This window comes from Chiloscyllium plagiosum, unplaced genomic scaffold, assembly GCF_037043375.1.
Source record: "Chiloscyllium plagiosum isolate Xiang-an unplaced genomic scaffold, Cpla_swu_hap1 HiC_scaffold_46, whole genome shotgun sequence".
Taxonomy (NCBI): domain Eukaryota; kingdom Metazoa; phylum Chordata; class Chondrichthyes; order Orectolobiformes; family Hemiscylliidae; genus Chiloscyllium; species Chiloscyllium plagiosum.
Genome location: NW_028270184.1, coordinates 51,566,203 through 51,585,776, shown reverse-complemented (window position 1 = coordinate 51,585,776; position 19,574 = coordinate 51,566,203). Strand labels below are relative to the sequence as shown.

Genomic DNA, 19,574 nt, shown 5'->3' with positions numbered 1-19,574 from the left:
GAAAGTGCAAACACGTAACTTCAGCAAACTGCACATTGTGTTTGTGTTGCAATGAAAACCATTATATAGAGTTGTTCCTGACTAATGTGTTTATTTACAGCAGGAATCTAAGGCAGAAAACAGAGTAAACCCATTCAAACCTGAGTGCAGAAACGTTTCCAGCAGAACGAATGAGGTTGTACAGCGCTAAACCACGTTTGCGTGCATTGCATTCCGGTTGATGGGCGCAGCTTGCTTTCACTCGGCTGAGTTACCAGTGTGTAAATGATACAGATAGTGTTCGATGTGATGGTAGATTTGCTCAGTGGTTCGAACTGCTGTTAAGTCTGTAGGTTAGGTAGATTGGTCATGTTAAATTCCGCTGATGCGTCCAGAGAGTGAATTCAGTAAGTTAAGTGAGTGAGCCATGGGTAACACAGCAATAAGGTCAGCAGTCACACGATGTCAGGTTTTATTCCAGCAGGTTTATTTGAAATCACAAGCCAGGGGCCTGCGGGGATAGAGACGGGAGCTAGATCTGGTTGAGATGCTGTTCAGAGTGTCCCTACAGACTCGATTAGCAGAACTGTACTTTCTGCCTTGTAGGGAATCTGCGATTCTATCAGAGAGGACAATGCCAGCGTTTACTGGGCTGCTAAGACATTGGAGACGATGCTGACGGCGTTCATTGGGGATGGAATTTTATTTATTTGTGTGTTGAAAAATTTGACACTGAACCAAGGAAACCCGAATGGACGTTTTCCTGAGTATTTGAGGTTTGGAGAGAGTAAATAGGTGGTAAATTCACTCTTTCAAGTTCGTAAATTTCTGAACGTCAGGTTTTCAAAACCATCGATGTAGGACAAGGAAATGATGGGAGCAGACTTTCTGTCACTCAGAGAATCCGTTTCCAAAATACTTGGAAAGGCACATTTAGAGACGCACAAGCAGTGAGTTTCACCAGGAGAGAGACAGCCTGTGGCCAGGTAAAAGTGTAAAAGTGGGGTCTGGGGGGTAGAAGGTGCGAGGAAACAATGTCTAATTTGGACGACTTCAGATGCAAAGAAATATCGGAAACTTCTGCAGCTGAGTAAGATTCAGCAAAAAAGAAACTCAGAGTTTTGAAAGATTTCTATTAATATTCCACATGAAGCATTATAAATGGAACTGACCAGATTTTGGATATTGTCAAGGAAAGCTATTCCATAATGTACAGGAAGTGACCCGTCTCTTGGAGATCGATTTCCTGCTTTCATCCCATGGCTTAAAGGTGGGAGGACAATCGCCATGATGTTGGGTTCATTTGACAACCACTGAAATCTGCCAAAGTAACTGAGCATGAAAACTGGCATCTTGTTTTGTAGTTTAACATTCTGCTTTTCTCATCAGTATTTTCTTTTAGCTCAAATGAATTCGGAGCAAAATTGAATGCAACATTTAACGTTCCAATCACATAAATCAAATTCACTTCCGATCATTGCAGTGAACAGAGTGAAATTGCAGCAAAATTAATAAAATTAAACAAACAAAACTGCATTTCCGAGAATTTTACCCAGTTCAGGTTCAGCCATGTGAGAAAGACCATCGAGCTAAAACATCACCTTCACTTCTCTCTCCATATATAAGTCTTCACATGAGAGAGAAAATGTCTGAAGAAATTATGCGTCAAGACTAAATGTGCGTGTGAATGTGACGGGAATTTCATGTTAGCTGGTTCATTCTGAGACAGTTCCGACTCGGAATGAATCAATGACAGGTATTCCTTCCAAGGACGAGGTCAATTCCTTGGATTTTGCTGGTAATATTATTCCACTGAAAGCAGAAAAATAAAGGTGTGTATTCGATTCCGCTCAGGGAATGTCTTATCCCCTCGGTGCAGCACATGTAATCTTGATGTGGTCTCATGTGAGACCCTTTGCCATGGGTTGTCGCGGCCCAGAGGTTAAGGCTCTGTCACTGTGCACAGTGGATTTGAATCCTACTCTGGCTGTTGCGTCTATCAAACGCAGCTGTGGTTTCCCTCTGTGCCTCGCATCTTTCGTATACACTGGATGGAGATTCTTGCCCATGCCCTTCGTTGCACCAGAGATTGGTGATAAATCGATACCATATCAAAGTAGAAATACACCAATTTGTTTCTGTTGTAAGTTAAATTGGGATAATAAAAAGGAGTGCAACGTTACTTTCCTCCTTTCATTCCATCTTGACTTTCTATGAATTTATATCGAATGAAAGCAAAACAAATAAGGAGATATCGGGTGCAATAGTTTATCCAGTGGGATTGTGAATTTTAATGCAACACTCCACACAAAGTTCTGATCAGTATTTCAAACAGTCAATTGGAATTGGAACTGCAGAAAACTTCTCCTATGAAACGAACCTTTCAATCTTTCACAAACTACTGCTGTGTAGATCATACCGCAATCCATCATCCAGCGTGATCACCAAGTTGCCAACAACATTTGATCCACGAATTTTCTTTAGCAATCACACCTTCTGCACATATTCGTCTGTGGTATGACCAGTGCCATTTGTTGTCTCCAGGCCACAGCACATTCCTTGTTCATCAGTTTATGAGCCGAGTTCCTGATCTGTCTGATCAGTTTGATAAAACTTAACTATCACATCATCCCATCCCCTCAGAATTCTAAACTTATCAATAAAATATTGAGTTAGACCAAATGATATAGGATTGGAAGTCGGATATTCAGCTCATCGAGACTGCTCCACCATTCAACGAACTTATGGCTGATCTGATAATCCTCAACTCCATTCTCCTGCCTTACCTCGACAGAGCTTCATCGTCTTTCTGGTTAAATATCAGTCTGGCACAGTTTGAAAATACACAACCCAGCCTCAACAACAGTTTTAGTAAAGTGTTCCACCGATTCACTGGTCCCTGAGCAAAGAAATGACTCCTCATTTCTGACTTAAATAGGCAATATCTAATTCTGAGTTCATGTACTCTGGTGCTCTCCTCATACCAGAGGGTAAACCACATGCCTGTACCTACCCTGTCAAGATCTTATGAATAATGAACGTTTATAAATGTTTTTATGTGATTATACAGGTCCCCTCCGCCTCTTTTGATCTAATGGGAAGGTTAGAACTGGCGTAAGATGAGGGAGTGGGGATGAGGAAACTGATGAAGTCCACATTGATGTCATGGGGTTGAACGGTCCCGAGAAAGACGATGAGGCGTTCTTCCTCCAGGCATCGGGTGGTGAGGGAGTGGCGATTAAGGTGGCTCAGGGCTTACATGTCCGTGGGAGAGTGAGTCGAAATGTTTGGCCATGCGTCAGTGGAGTTGAAGCTTGCAGTTGTCCTGAGATGTTCTCTGAAGTGCTCTGTCAGAAGACATCCCCAATTTAGAGGCGATCGCATCTGGAGCAGCAGATACAACAAATACAACGTGTGGGAGTGCGGGTGAACGTTTGATGGATGTGGAAGGCTCCATTGGAGCCTCGGATAGAGATGAGGGGGGAGATGTTCGTGCAGGATTTGCAATTTCCGTGGTGGCAGAGGAAGGTGCAGGGAACGAATGGTGGGTCATTTGAGGGCGTGAACGTGACTAAGTAGTCGCGGAGGGAAAGGTGTTTGAGGAAATCGGATAGGTTTGGGGAAGGAAATATATCCCTGGTGCTGGGGTCAATTTAGGGTGGCGAAAATGTCGGCAGATGATGTGATTTATGCGGAGGTTGGTGCAATGGAATGTGTGGACTTTCGTCTGTCCTTGTTCCGTCCATGTAGTGTTTGGAGATGTGGGGTTCATGGATGGAGTGCGGGACAGGGATGAGATGCATTACAGAGCATCTTCAAACACATGGGAGGGGAATTTCCGATCTTAAATGAAGGAGGCCTTCTGGTGTGTTCGGTGGTGGAACTGGTCCTCTGGGAGCAGATGCAGCGGAGGCAGAGGAGTTAGGAACACAGGAAAGCATTTGTGCAGGAGGTGGGGTGGGAGGAGATGGAATCCACATATCTGTGGTTGTCAGTGGGTTTGTTAAAAATATCAGTAACGCAGACCTCCAGGGATATTTTTTTCCCTCCCCACCCCGATCCACTTTCCACAATGACCGGTCTCTCCACGACGACCTCGTCAGGTCCCCGCCCTCCAATGACCCCCGTCCCCTCCTGGCACCTTCTCTGCCACCACAGGAATTGCAAAACCTGCGCCCACACACCCTCCACCTCTGTCCAATGCCCCAAAGAAGCCGTTCACATCCATCAAAGTTTCACCTGCACTTCCACACATGTCATCTATTGCATCCGTTGCTCCCGATGCAGTCTCCTCTACAGTGGGGCCACCGGCCATCTTCTCACAGAGCGCTTCAGAGAACATCTCCAGGAGACCGGCAACAATCAATCCCAACGCCCCGTGACCGAACACTTCAACTCCTCCCCGCCACTTTCCCGAGGACATGCAAGTTTTCAGACTCCTCCACGGCCACTTCCTCACCACCCAACCCCTGGATGAAGAATATCTCATCTTCTGCCTCATGACACTTCAACCCCATGGATTCAATGTGGATTTCACCAGTTTCCTTATTCCCCCACCCCGCCACCCACCTTACACTCGCTCCAACCTTCCAGCTTGGCACTGTCCTACTGACCTGGTCCACCTGTCTATCTTACTACATACCTATCCGCTCCACCCTCTTCTCCGAACGAACACTCTTATCCCCACCTCCATCCACCTATTGCACTCTCAGCTAAATTCTCCCAAGCCCCACCCCTCCAATTTATCTCTCCAACCTTGAGACTCCCAGCCTTATTCCTGATGAAAGCCTTTTACCCAAAACGTCTTTTTTTCTGCTACATGGATGCTGCCTGACCTGCTGTGCTTCTTCAGCACCACTCTAATCTTGACTCTGATCTCCAGCATCTACAATACGCACGTCCATCCAACTGATTCTCCTGTCCATTGATCTTCAGCGATCATGAATGTCCACGCCAAGATCTCTTTGTTTGTCTGCACCACACAGAATACTCACTGCTATTATTTCTTCTCCCTAATTTCGTTAACACTCCTTGGTCTGGATTCAATTCCATTCGCCATTTTCCTTTCCACCAGATTGATACTTCCTTGCAATCTCTGACATTCGTCGTCATAGTCAACTGCACGACCAATTGTTGCATCATTAGCAAACTTCTGAATTTTGGCTCCTACAACTAAGTCTACATCACTGATCTACATCAGAAAACAATGGAACTCCACTTGAAACACGCATCCAAACAGGGTTCATTGCTGGTTGGGACGAACAGCTGCAATAACAGCAGTTTTGATCTCCTGCTGTCATTTGTAAACTCACTGTTGACTCTGTCAATTGTTCTCCTGAGGGATTAGTTCTCCCATATGGAAGCTGTGAATTACCTGTGCGCATTGTGACTGAGCAAGTGAGTTTACAGCTAAGCAGGTAATTGATTCACTTCCTGCAGTCACCCCATGGCCCTAGCTTCTTGGCGCCGTGGATATCCTTGTGTCTATTTTGTTTGATAATCAGTTGAATTCGAGTCCACACAGGCACGATTCCCATTTTCCCTGTTGTGCATGTATTTTTATTCTTCCTTATTCTCCCACGGAATATTGTTATCCTTGGTCTGAAGAGCATTTGTTGTTCATTCTTAATTCACCTTGAACTGAGTCAGAGGGCATTCATGGGTGGCTACATTTTTCTGGGTCGTAGTCCCAGGTTGCCTGGACTCGTTATGGTCGGCAGATTTCCCTTTCGAAGGAACATGAATAAATGAGTTTTCAGCAATATAAAGTTATTGTCTCTGTTGCTGAGATTGGGTGTATTTTCCAGATTTTACTCATAGAATTTAAGTAACAGCAGTTGCCGCATTCCAGTCTCCAAAGATTACTAGCCCAATACATCGACGCTGCACTAACAGCTCCCTGCTGCATTTCTCCATTCGAAGAATGACATTGTCAAATCAGGTTATCCAAAATGGAGAGAGAATAGGACGTGTTTCTGTGTTGGAATGGAAGCAATGTACGCTGGATTGGAATGTTTACTGGAGCAAGAGAATGGTGTGGAGACGATGTGAGCAAAAGCAGTTCTTCCTGTAAAAGTAACAAAATACCGCTTTGTTGAGGAAAATCTCTTAGAAAGCTTTCAATACATCGACCTCTCTCTGAAGGCTCCAGCACGCTTTCTCTGAGCCAACCCTCAGTGCGGGTTAATGCTGCTGCTGAATTTTAACAATATAATAAATTGAGACTAATATGCCCTTCCACCTCGCCTTTGACCAGAAGCACTCCCAGCCTCAGCATTTCACGCGCTTGGATAAATAGACAAAGTCTTTTACCTGTTTCGGGGAGTCCAGAACGAGATTTAGGTTGAGAATGGAAACATATAAAAGAAACCTAAAGGTTTTCTTTTTCACACAGAGGGTGACGCGTGTATGGAATGAGCGGTCAGAGGAAGTGGTGGAGGCTGGTACAATTGCAACATTTCAAAGGCATTTGGATGGGTATGTGAATAAGAAGGGTTTGGAGAGATATCGGCCGGGTGCTGACAGGTGGGACAAGATTGGGTTGGGATATCTGATCAGCATGGACGGGTTGAACCAAAGAGTCTGTTTCCATGCTGTACACCTCTATAACTCTATGACTCAATGACTGCACCTTTACCAGTCATGTCGCTGGTGCCATAGAATAGCTTCACGTGTTGATTTCCACTCCCACTTCCGGTTTGGTATTCGTGGCTCCTCCACGAAGTTTGTCTGATACCGGTTCTCAGAACTGGGGTTATGTGACTGACTACAGCAATGGGTACCTCCTTGTGTGGGGAAATTGGTGAAAAAACTGTTATTATCGCATTGATATTAACACACTGTTATTTAAACATACATTACACTAATATCCCGCACTACCCCCTGAACCTTGTTGTTTCTAGAAATCTATCAAACTCAGTCATCAACACGCTGTCCTCGATGGAACCACCACAGCGTCTGGGGATATCTAATTTAAAGATTCAGCTAATTCTGAATTCCCACATGTCTGCTACGCTCGCCTAATATTCCTGTTGTTCATCTGCTACTCTTCCTAACATATCCTCTGTCACTGTGATTATCACTGTTTTAAACGCGTGTCTCCTCATGACTCAGTGATTGTTTAATTATTAAAAGATTCTGCACTTTGGCCGCAGTAAGCTCGTTAGAATCCGAGTCACTGCATGTTCCTCCTTGTGACTCATGCTGAAGAAACACGGAAAGGAATTAGTTGATTTTACATGAAAGCATTCTCAGAGATTACTATTTTCCCCCATCAAACCCCACTCTCTCACACACATCTCTGCGATTCATATTTAAGGATTCAGACTGACCCATTCTCAGAGAATTCCCTCCCTCCCGCAATCACTTACCACCTTTAAGGTCCCCCTCCCATTTCCCTTACAATCACTTTCACATTGACCCCGTTCAGCCTGTGTTGCTGCGCTCACTGTTGCTGGGTGACCATGCGTAAGTGTCACCATCGGGACCTTCAAACCAGTTGATCCATTTCGATACCGCGGTTGTGAGATCAATCCTCAGGTTGCAGCTTTTACTGACATGGACCAGCGATTATTGAAACATCAGGCTCAGGAAAAGGGCACAGGGAAACATTGAAGAAAATAAACTTTATTCAAAAAGCACCAGTTTCTGTGGACTTCCGCATCATTTATTTCACTTGTTCATTCGGCTCTAGCGAGACTATTGTGTGAAGTTATGCAATTCACATTATAGCAGGGATGCGACAGCACTGGAAACAACACAAGGGAGATTTGCCAGGATATTGTACGGGCTGAAGAAGAGGGATTGGACAAACTGGAGACATACAAGGTTATGGGTCAAGTGATTTTAAAAAGGAGTTAAGGAATTCTTATTGGGCAATACAGATATTCCGTTCCAAGTACGGGTTATTAATAACTGCCCTTCCATTCTCGAAGGGATATGTCACAGGAAGAACTGTGCTGTCTTAATCAACGTTGGTGAGTACTAATGCTCCCGGGGAGACAGACTGACAGTGCAAACATGTGACTTCTGATAGCTGTCCCCAGTGTCAGAATTGGAATGAAAATCATTTGGCAGTTTTGCTCCTTTGTGAGGTGTTTTCTTATAACAGGAAGCTCAGGATGATATGCATTCTACTGCCATTTCTTCACTAACCCATACAGCTGAATACCGGCACTGTGCAGGACAATTTCTCTCTGTACACCTCGTCCAATCCTCCTTGACCCTCCAGCACTTTCCCATATGACACCATTCCACGAAATCCCAGGAGGTGTAATGCTGCTCGATTACGATGTCTCTCCTCACTGTGTAAGGTTCCAGTGATTTATCTGCCCATCACTCAATTTAGCAAACTGCATTTCCGGCTCACAATGTGATATCGTCTAGACTGGGGAGAGAAAAACAGAGCGGGTGACAAACGTGAGTACAATATACGTTCTATCTGCAAGCAAGGAAAGCTTCAAGGTCCCTGTCACTGCAACATCCCACTGTGTTCCCATGCCTCCATTTCAGTTTGGTCTGCTGCAGAGCTCCCGCATGGCAAAGCGCAAGTTTGAAGAGCGGCACGTCATTTCCTACTGAGAGACCATGCGATCTTCATATCCAACATCAAGTTCAATCATTTTAGACCCTGTGCACCTTCTTTCACCCTCCTGCCCCACATACACATACCATTCGTTCCAAAGGCGGATCGTTTGGCTCGAAAATCTCTCCTCAGATCCACTAGACCTGCTGATTTTGTTCAGATATTTCTGCTTTTCTTTGGATATTTTTGTTCTGTTCTGATCACCAGCCACAGGAAACGTGTGTTTGCACGGGAGGGTGGTCAGAGGAGATTTATCAAGGTGGTGCACGAGCTCGACTATTCCCCCTGCGAAGATAAGCGAACGTGTGGGCTGCAGGTGCTCGAGCTCAGAGTCCAGAGTGTCGTGTTGGAAAAGCACAGCACGTCAAACAGCATCTGAAGAGAAGAGAATCGCAGCTTCGGGCACAAGCCACCACCAATCAATTACCAGCCGATGCCTGGAGGAAGAACGTCTCATATTCCACCTTAGGACCTTGCAACCACACGGGATAAATGTGTATTTCACCAGCTTCATCATTTCACCTCGTCCCCCCATTATTCCAGTCCAAAGCCCCCAACTAGGCACCGGTCTCTGGACCCGGCCATCAATTCCCCCCCGGAACTACCACCTTCTCCCTCACACTCATCCACCTATCGCTTTCACCATCCTGACCAACAACCCCATTCCTCTCCCTCAACACCGACTCAAAATTATCATTCCTGATGAAGGGCATATGCCCGATACATCGATTCTCCTGCTCCTCTGATGCTGCCTGACCTGTTGTGCTTTTAAAGCACGACATTCTCGCCACTGCAAAGATAGATGAGCTCGACTGGAGATCTTTATCTGAGAGCGAAGAGAGCTGAGAGGAATTGTTTAACGTGCACAGAAAGGGGATAGATATGTGATACATGAATAAACTTCTATGGGAAGGGTCAATAACCAGGGATAAAGGTGAAACGCTAGAGAGAGGATGTTCAGAAAAGATTTTGGAAGAATGTTTGCATTCTGAGAGTGTCGTTTGTCTGGAACTCACTATTTGAAGGTGTGGTGAAGCGAAGGGTCATTAAAATGTTTCAGGAGTACTGAGCCGATCACTTGAGGGGCTAGACCAGACACGGAAAAGGACCAAGTACTGTAAACTGGGGCGAGAATAAAGAAATGCTTGATGAAAGACTTGAGCACCGTAACTTTTGGTGCGGTAAAATGGAGGCTAGAACAGCTCTGTGGCACATTGAAAGAGGTGTTGGACTTCTACTGAATTGTTAAGATTGCGATTCAAAGTTTGTGGGTTTGAGTTACAACAGAATCGGAGTTTAGTTCAGATTTCTGCTGAATGAATCCTGATTCACCATCAGTTCCTGTCGTCTGGAGTTCTTCTCCCTGCTACTGAACAGAGAAGATTCCTCACTTTCTGGGTGGTGAGTTTAAAGGGAATCATATCACTTGAAACATGAACACCCCAGAATCGACTTCTCATTCGCAAAACCCATTGCAGAAGCCCACTGTCTATAAACACATCCCCCTCCCACAGTTACAGAGTTTTTCAGCTTATTCTGTGCCTTTTTCCCTTTGGGCGATATATTGATGTGAATGTTCTGGGAAAAGACATTGATGTGTTTGGTCAGTCATGGTGACATCAAATGGTGGAGTAGCGCTGGCAAATGAAATGCCCCCCTCCTATTCCTCTCTGTCTGTGCTGTTTATGACAGAGGGTTTTAAACAATAATATGATGAGGACCCTGTGAATCTACACCACGGAATACCATGGACCTCCCCTTTTTTCCCACTGCTCTTACAGCTGGAATACACAGCTCCTGTTGTAGCTTTAGATCAGACAGTGGATGATTTTCCCAGGCGCTCTGTCAGACTACATGCTCCTTCACACAGGTTTCCAACTGGACACATGGAGCAACGGCAGTGTGGATATTGGGGATTCAGGGACAGATTTCCCCTTTGCCTGGCTAGAGTTCTGGCCCCGGTAATAATCCTGAATTTGGGAAATTCAGTATCTCACTCTGGATTCTTAACACCTTACAATTTCAGTATTCAGGAAAACCGTGCAACTTGTCCTTGGATGTAGCCCTGATGAAGATTGATGATGAGTGCAGTATCTTTAATGCTGTCAGTAGGAACTTGCAGAAGGAAGTTAATGAAGTGTGGTTGAATCGAATTCTGTGCTAAATTGAAGCAGACCGAATGAGAAGCCCTGTGACAGCGATAATATAGCATTCTCTATAAACAACGCTGCGACCAAAGCAAACCCAATTTTCACTCAAGTCTATTTTGCTCAACATTTTCCTGTGTCCCATTTCCTGAACCTGATGCTCGAATAGTCACAGGTCCATATCAGTTCCTCCTCCTCTGCCTTAGCTTTAATTTCAGAACCACAGCAAAAGTAGAACATGCGGGTCAAAGGTCCCAGAGGTACGAGTAGGGCACTTTATAGGCTTGCTGCTGGCGGCTCCAGTGGAACAACTGATCAGCTCTTGGCACTGAACAGTGTGTTAAAATGCCGCAGTTGTAATTTCAATCCTTATCTAACGCTGGTTTTACTGACGTTAATCAGGAATTATTGGAGCATCAGACTGAAGCGTAGTTGAAGACTAATGTCGAATAAAGCAGCATCGATTCTAAAACTCCTGTTTCTGATTTGTGGGATTGTCCTGTCTTTGGGAAAGGTATCAATTATTAACGGTAAAACTGCACATATCCCCCATGTCACTATCCATCAGTGGATTAAGAAACAGATATGATATTTTAGCTTGATGACGTTTTTCAAATCTCTGACACTGCAATGAATTACATTCTTGAAAAGGCTGTTAAACTCGTTTCATATCATCCTGTTTGCTGCAAACTCACATAGCTCATTAAACCGTTCGAAAGGAATTCGATTTATCTCTTAGGGTAGACTGAATGTTGTCAGCGAATCTGGTAAAGTCATGACAAATAGTTTTGCTGCTGTGCAGAACAGAGGGTTCCAACAGGAGTAAGGATAATTCTTGTCGCTGGATTTTTCGGACGGAGATCAGTGAGTATGAAAAGGTCTCAGTCCCGTTGCTGGTCATTGTGAACAAATGTTCAAGGCAACAGATGGTAAAGATAATGATGCTTGACATTGACAGGTCCATTTCTAATCACTAGAGTTACCATTGCATTACAGATCACGTGAGTGGAGGAGATGATGATCATTATGGCAACCTGAGACAGTGCGACAATTAATTCCACGTTCTTAGTCCCACTCTATACCATAAACCATTTTGCCAGTGGACTGAGGTAACCGGCTTCCATTTAATGCAAAGCTAAAACAAACAGCTCAGTACATTAACAATTTGTAGTAGTTCACGTCGAATCAGCTGCTACACCTTTCAACACCACCAGCTCTTCTTACACTTAACATGTCCAGTTGCAGGTATGATGCAATTTCTTTCCGATGAACGCTAAACAATTTGTGAGCGTGTCACTTTTGTCTCCCCATCCAGGCAGCCCAGAATCCTTGCCTCTATTAAATTCCCTCTTTGTGTGTCTGCAACTGGCCTTTGAAATGCTGGAATCATCTTCTAATTTTTTTTTTCTGTCTGAAAAGTAATCTGCGATTTCAAAATCTCAGAATAAAAAGGACCTGCTGCAAACTTCGTTGTCTTTCCTCGCTGATTTTGAAGCTCTAACCTCTCGTTATACACTCACCTGAACGAGGTAATTTCCCTCTTATTTACCCTTACCAACCTCATATCCGCTGGAAGATTTCCATTAGGACACAACTCAGTCATTCCTGATTTATGTCGCGTGAATCTTCATCTATTCCACCATCTTATTAAATCCCTTCTTTTCTTTTATCGTGGCTATACCTCCCAGTAAATCTAATTTCCATCGTCTCTAACGATTTTGTATCAAGGGAACTCTGACCATATCCTTCCGAACCAAATTGAACCCCCCAACCCGCGTGTATTTCGTCAGTAAATCTCGCCCTGAGAAATGATGCTGGGTCTAATTCAACTCATGAAAACTTACCACTATGCTATGCAATCTCATTACTGCTACAGGAAAGATGAAGGCTATTTCACTTAGAGCTGAATCTGTTGGCTGCAGCAACATTGGGTCAAATCGCAGTCACATAGGTGACTGTTGTTCTCATTTTTATTTCTTCTCAACGTGTGCTGAAGTAACACAGTTCGAAATAAATTAATATTGTTAGACATAAGTAAGCAGGCGTCTTAAATCTGAGGTTATGAGAATAGGGCAGTTTTGATTAACATAGACCAGAGATTGTTCAAATCTCAGGCACATGAGATTGATAGAGAGCAATGTTGAGAGAACTGGACTGTCTTGGCAAATGCCGGTGTTATGAAGTTGTGGGTGTAACGTAATTTTAATGGTGCTGAAATGTCTGGCGAGCACAAGGAGTCCAGAACAAGGCAACAACATACCATTTGGTCAAAACAACTAAGAACTGTGTTACATGGATACAAAAATCAAATTTGAATTCGGCCAATCAGTTTAAATTATGTCCCAATCAAGTTGAAATTTGGTATTTTTACAATGTTAAAACTAATGAAACGATCCGACGTTTTGTGGGCCAAATATCGGACATTTTGAACAGTTACCAGAGCTGCAAAGAACAGCAAAGAGAGCAGCTAAAAGACCAACAGATGTAGGATGCTAGTAAAATCTCCAAGAAGTGCCTACCTGAGATATAGATTGCATAGAAAAAAAGCATCAACACCGATCTGAAGAAAAAAGTCTACAGAGGAAGATACAAAGAGAAGATTCGACAACTAGCTGGTTTTTAAATTTAAACTTTTTTGTAAAAGTTATTGAGGTCGGAGTGAGGGAAGGTATTGTCGAGCAGAAGGTTTAGAGAAAAGAGTTGTAGGTTGATTATTCTCTGTTAATAAAAAGCAGTAAAGTTGTTATTTTTAACTTTAAGTAGTGATTTTTGGGTTGGTTCTTTGCCTCTGGAGTTTTAACAGAATACAGCACGGGGTGAATCCTTTCTGTTTTGTTGGTTTACATTAGCAGAGGGGGTTTACCCCGTCACGTAACACCAGATTCTGTGGTGGCTTTGTTGTTTCGCTCATTTGTACATTTTACCTCAGTAACGATTTTGAAGTTGTCCCCTCTCCACAAAAGGTCCGTGCTTTTGCACCATTGTACAAAAGGTGCAGTGTGTCTAAGCGACGTTAATCCAGAGTGAGATACTGAATCTCCCTCCAATAACATTTGACGCTGATTCTATCTATCTATCCTGATATTGACCCATGAAAACAGCACTGCGCACTCTCCTCGAGTCTGGAAAATGATCCTTACACAGACAATGTTACATCCCGCTCTCAAGGGGCTTTTCATTCCATCGCTTTCAAATCCTCACACAATCCGTTTCAACAGATTTTGTCACTAAGTCATTTCTTTGTTTGTGCTCAAACCCGGTGAGCAGAGGGTCACAGTTGGAGCATGCTGACCCCGTAACCCAGAGGTCAGACCATACTCTGTGGACCGTAGTCTGCTTTTCATCATTTCACTAACAGCATGTATCTATGCTCTGCAAATGTTCACGCCTGTTTTAAGAAGCAAGATAAACAGTTCCTGGTTCCTGCTTTTGTTATCACACAGACCAAGACTGTAAATGCTGGGAACATGCACTGGTCGTGACTGTTTGCTCTCCCACATCCCTTTTCTCCCCAGCAGGTGGTAAGATAATGGTCTGAATCGCTTTCTTCTGTTCCCTGTCACTCCGGGATGATGTGAGCTGTGAAATCTGTTCTCTGAGCTGGTGGTAACGTGATAAAACTTATACACATTAAGTGCAACGTGCCTGAGCGACAGGACTCACTGCAGTAACATCCCATGCTGATTCAGACAGCCGAGCCCTCGCTGTGACTTCGAGAAGGACACAGACACAGATGACTGGGAGAGATTCTCTCTTTCCCTGCAGTTCTTCACATTTCTATCTGTCTCAGATGGCGTTATTTGCACAAGGTTCCCTAAAGAATATTAAGTCCTGTGCATGCGCGATCTCTCTTTTATACAGCTTTCCAGAATTTCCATAAGTCCCACTACCTCTAACCCCCTCCCGCGCTCCACAACCCCGTGTTTGATAGTGGGCTGAGAAGCGCGTTGATATTTATCTACAATAACAATAATTGCCAATTGAAGGTGAGTTCGTCCAGCTGCCAATGATGGGAGCCCACTCGCAAAAGAAGTGGCTCGCACAGCCTCCGGGGAACCGGAAGTCAGAATGACAAGGAGCTGTTATTAAAACTCAGTGCGGCCTTCCCTCCGAAACAACAGAAAAACCCTATTTTTTAAGCAAGGAAACTCACATGATTTATGGATCATGCTTCTGTTTCGGTTTTGGCTTGTTGGTCTTGGGTGCGATATCGCCTCGGGTGGGTGATGTACATCCAAGAAGTCACACTTGAGCACTGGAGTTTTGCATTTGGTTGTATTTTGGACTCAGAATGTATAATTTTGATGAGCTCGAGTTCAGAACAAGGTACCGAAGCTTGGAGGTCGTTACAAGACTGAGAAATGGATTCTCTAACGTCAAATTATGCTGATCCTGTTAATGTGGATTTTGCCGTGTGCACGTCCTGTGCGGAGTAACCTGAAAGCCTTAATCTGTCCAAAATCTTGTTTTACTTATGCTGTGATCTACATGTCCTTGACTAGTGTGATCTGCCTTTACCAATCGCAGACAAAAGTTTTCACTGTACTAAGGTTCATGTGACAATCAATCAATCAAATAAAGTCAATCAATCGACCGACATAGACATTTTCTTATTGTTTGGGGGCTGCATAACCTCACTTTGCACTGTGACATATTTTGTGATTCTGAGTGAAATCACAGTTAAACCAACAGAATATGGCAAGTTAGTCACAGGTTATATTGACACAGTCGGAACACATCTGCACCACAGTGTGTCACACAATAATAGTGAAGACATTTTGAAATCATCCTCAGAGGTACAAGCCACAAGCCAGACGAAAAGCTGAAGATTGTGTGAGACTGCTGTGGTCAGCGCTAACAGAGCGGCCCAGTGGGGCGTATTGGGCTCATAACCATGAAATTAATGGATTGAAAACACCCTCTACTCGTTGACAATTCCATGTTTCAGTGTGTGTTCTGCCCCCTCCAGTGTTTCTCTATAATAGATCTCCATTCTACGCATTGCGTGTTGTTTCATTTCTGCTTCCTTTCATTAAATGTATCTGAAATGAATATTTCATACCGATACAAACGGGAAATTTACACAAATGAGGAAACACACTTGTGAAGTTCTGGAAGCTCTTTACCTGTTCTCTGTCGGTGTGCTCTGATCTGATTCGCAAAATCTCTTGCCAGAGCTGGGAATAAACTGATGAAGGTGAGACATATCAGTTGTAGAGTGCTCGATGCGCTTGACGCCCTGCAGTTATTCCCCACGCCGTTTCACGCAGCAGTGTTCTTCTTGTGAAATGAAAAGCTGTGAATTACAATTGGATCAATTTGTTGGAGACAGAATTGCGATACAGGCACAGCTCAGCATTATTAGGACATACATCACCAACTATGAATAACCACAGGGATATACAAGCGTCAGAGAGTCGCTTTGGGTTCGATGGGCTGAACAGCTTCTATCGGCGCATGAGTGACGCCACGCATTGATGCTGTCCCTCTTCCTGTCTCTGGGACAGAGCGGCTGATGGTGAAACAAAGTCTCCTTGTTAACGCTATCTTCTGCGTTAAACTGTCTGCAGCCCCGCAGCTCAGGGACGGAGGGATGGCTCTCAGTGAGTGAGACTTTCACTCGGATTGTCTTTATCTAGGAATGTTGGGCTCAGATGTTCACTGCTGCCCGATTGCAGCAAAGAAGCCGATGTTACTGTTACAAAAACCTTTCTGCAGGATTGCTGTGTGAAGATGGATTTTGAACAGCAAACAAGCTGCACAAAAATGGCCTCACATGACTTTACCTGAGGGTAGAGAGTCCGGAGTACATTTGTGTCTTACCCACCAGCTCAACATCTTTATCGTTGGCTCAGATAAATGATATTTGCAGGAAGCTCCCAATCAAACTTGCTGATTCCCAGCACTTGATGGAATTGGCTGTGCCGATGAGAGCGAGCTTTAGAGTGTAACCACACTTGCCTCTCCTCACACTGCTTGCCGGTGGACGGAAATATCTGAATATTCTACCGATGGAGGCAACTTTGTCCAAGCAGAAGGGATAAGCAGTACTGTTCTGTGAACAAGGAGACAAAATGACAAGGCGATATTCTTAAAACACTTTGACGCTCAGAAATCTGAGAACAAATTGGGATGTAGTTGGACCTGACCGAATCTCAGCTGGTTTGGTGTTGGCAATGTAAGAGTGTCTAGTGCATGATCTTCGCGTAGCAGCTTGTGTTAATACTAGCGGGGAGAATGTCTTAATTCAAGACGCCATCGAGCCTTGGTTGTTTGATTTCACTTTTGCCTGGTCGTCCTATCAACTGTTTGATAAAAAGATGTAAATCACTAAGTTGCACCCTTGAAATACCTTTGAGTTTTGTGGTCAGAAGTGTCATTGTAGTGGGCATGGCACAGTACCACATGTGGCGAAAGACAAACAAGCGTTAGAGGATGTTCACCCACAGAATCCCACTCTGAGTAAATCCACCATCTGGATATTAGCACAGTTCTGAGTGTGAAACTTTAGGAAGTGGGGACGTGAAATGATTGAAAACAGCGCTGCACAGGTTGATGAGAATGGTGTGGTATATGAGGAATGTCAAAAATAAAGGTCATTTGGAAAGTTGGGACAGGTCTCCTTGGAGAGCAGAAGGCCAAAAGCTGGCCTTGTTAAACCTTTCCAAGACATGAGTGGGTTAGACAGAGGGAATAAGGAAGGGGGAATGCTCCCTACGCCTGAAAGGATCGAGAACGATTCGGAAGAGTTTTGAAGACATTAGTAAAAGAAGAAAAATGTACCTGAGGAGAAATGTTTTCACATAGGGCGTGGTTAGGGTCTGACATTGACAAAGACGCAGTTTCAAACGAGTTATTGAAAACTAATTCAATTTTCATGTTGGAAGTAAAAATATGTAGAGTGACAGGGAGAAGGCAAGAGAATGATACGAAAAGAGAAGCACATTTATCTCTGTAGAGAGCCAGCACTGCTAAGGTGTTTTGTTACACATTTGTGAATCTGACTGGAATCACAGTTCGACCAACAGGATGTAGGGAGTTAAACAACGGTGATATTGGCAAAGGCGGGACACATGACACAACAGAATGTTATCCAGCACGTACATGTCACAGGGAGGATGGCGCTGTCTGAAAATCCTGCAGGTTGTCCTGCGGATCAGGCACAGGAAATTTCACTATTCGAACCGAATCAGCCCGATGAAGGGGAGCCAAGGAGCCGGAGGCGCCTGCTTCAGAACTCAATTACTAAAGAAGCTTAGGCTCGAGTCCCCCCACTGCAATTTCTGTGGCTGCGGCGTGTTCAAATAAAGAGCAGAACCGGGAGTTTGCTTTGGGGAGACGGGGGTCAGTGTCCATCTTGCCATGATCGTGTTCGCCTCCCACACAGTAAATCGCGGGCTCAAGCTGCTTTACGTTCCAGGCAAGTTGAGGTTTTAACAAATTGGGTACGATTCCTGGAGATTTAACTGTGGTGTGGGAGAGTGCAGATTGTCTCAAGGTGTCTGTGCTGTCATGGTAGCGCTCGCCTCCCGCACGGAAAACCGCAAGCATCTCTACTGCTGCTTTATGTTCCAGTCAAGTTGAGCTTGTACTGGAACCGAATGGAGACTGTTATTTCATCGCTGTTGTGAAACAAAGTCCTGCGGTGACTCGACTCGTCGTTATTTGGTTTTCTGGCCAATGAGAAAATCGTTCCAATGAATTGCGATGTCATATGTTATTGAATTTCTCCCATTTCCTTCATTTCCATCCTGGAGACATCGGAAGGGAAAGGTAATCTAATCGAGACTGTGATTGGTAAAATTCACTTTTTATGGCCCATTCTTATTATGTTCTTTCTTTCTCTCTTTTCAGCATTGTCTGGGAAGTGGTGGTGCACTAAGGCTCCAGTATGTTTGAAAGAGTAGAGTCAGAATGGTGGGAGAGAGGAAGTGGGCTGGAGTGTTACAGCTTTGGGGGAAGAAAGGGGAAAAGATATTCCAGAGAAACGAGAATTGTCTGCTCTGAATTTCTGATCTGCACATATTCCTTTGTACAGGGTGCTAGATGGTGAAGATTTGCAGACTGAAATCTCAACATCATGTGCCGATCGTGATAAAGTTAACCAGCATTTGAAGAACCAAAGATAGAGAATCACTCGGCCAAAATCCTGCAACACTCTCCCTCCCAGAATTGTTGGTCACTCTGCACCAAATGGACTGTGAATGGTACAAGACAGCAGCTCACTACCGTGTTCTCAAGGGAACGAGAAATGGGGAATAAATGCTGGCTGAGCCAGTGATGCCCATATCCTGGAAATGGTTTCTATCTCTAGTTGCTGAAACCCAATTGATGTTACTGCAGAATGATGAGGGACCTGAGTGCATCCTCCAGGAAGAGCACCATCACATTACCCCTGCCTACACGCACACTGTAACACAGCAACGTCACGGGAACAAAAGGCAGTGAAGCCAAAGGAGGACTTAGATATAGTTCTTTGAGATAAAACCATCAAAGGAGATTGGAACACAGCAGGAACAGGAGACTGAGCTGGATGGTCAGCTGCTTCCCATTGCATGGTGGAGCAGGATCGAAAGGCCTTCTCCTGCTGCTATCTCCCAGGTATGTACATAACCATGGAGCCCGGGTAGGAAGAAGTAGACAAGGCAGGGATTCTCCAGGCGATTGCACTTCCACATCAGTTTTCAGTGAGGGATGGTTTGATGGATTTTATTTAACATTTAGGTCTTTCACACAAGGTTTGTGACTTTGATTTGCTTTAAATGTAAACGTTTTTTACACAATAAATAAATCTAAAAGAAAAGACACGGAATATCTAAATATAAAAGTTTTAAATGTTTAAATGCCCTTTAGATCAAAATCGT

At 44.2% G+C, this 19,574-nt stretch overlaps 1 long non-coding RNA gene across 1 annotated transcript in view; it reads left to right on the top strand.

The window, feature by feature from the left end:
- Positions 1-18,873, top strand: part of LOC148136345 (uncharacterized) — a 90,019-nt gene extending 71,146 nt beyond the window's left edge. The window contains exon 3 of the long non-coding RNA XR_015754661.1: positions 18,749-18,873. This is a non-coding gene — a long non-coding RNA (uncharacterized LOC148136345). The remainder of the gene's footprint in view (positions 1-18,748) is intronic.
- The last annotated feature ends 701 nt before the right edge of the window (positions 18,874-19,574 follow it).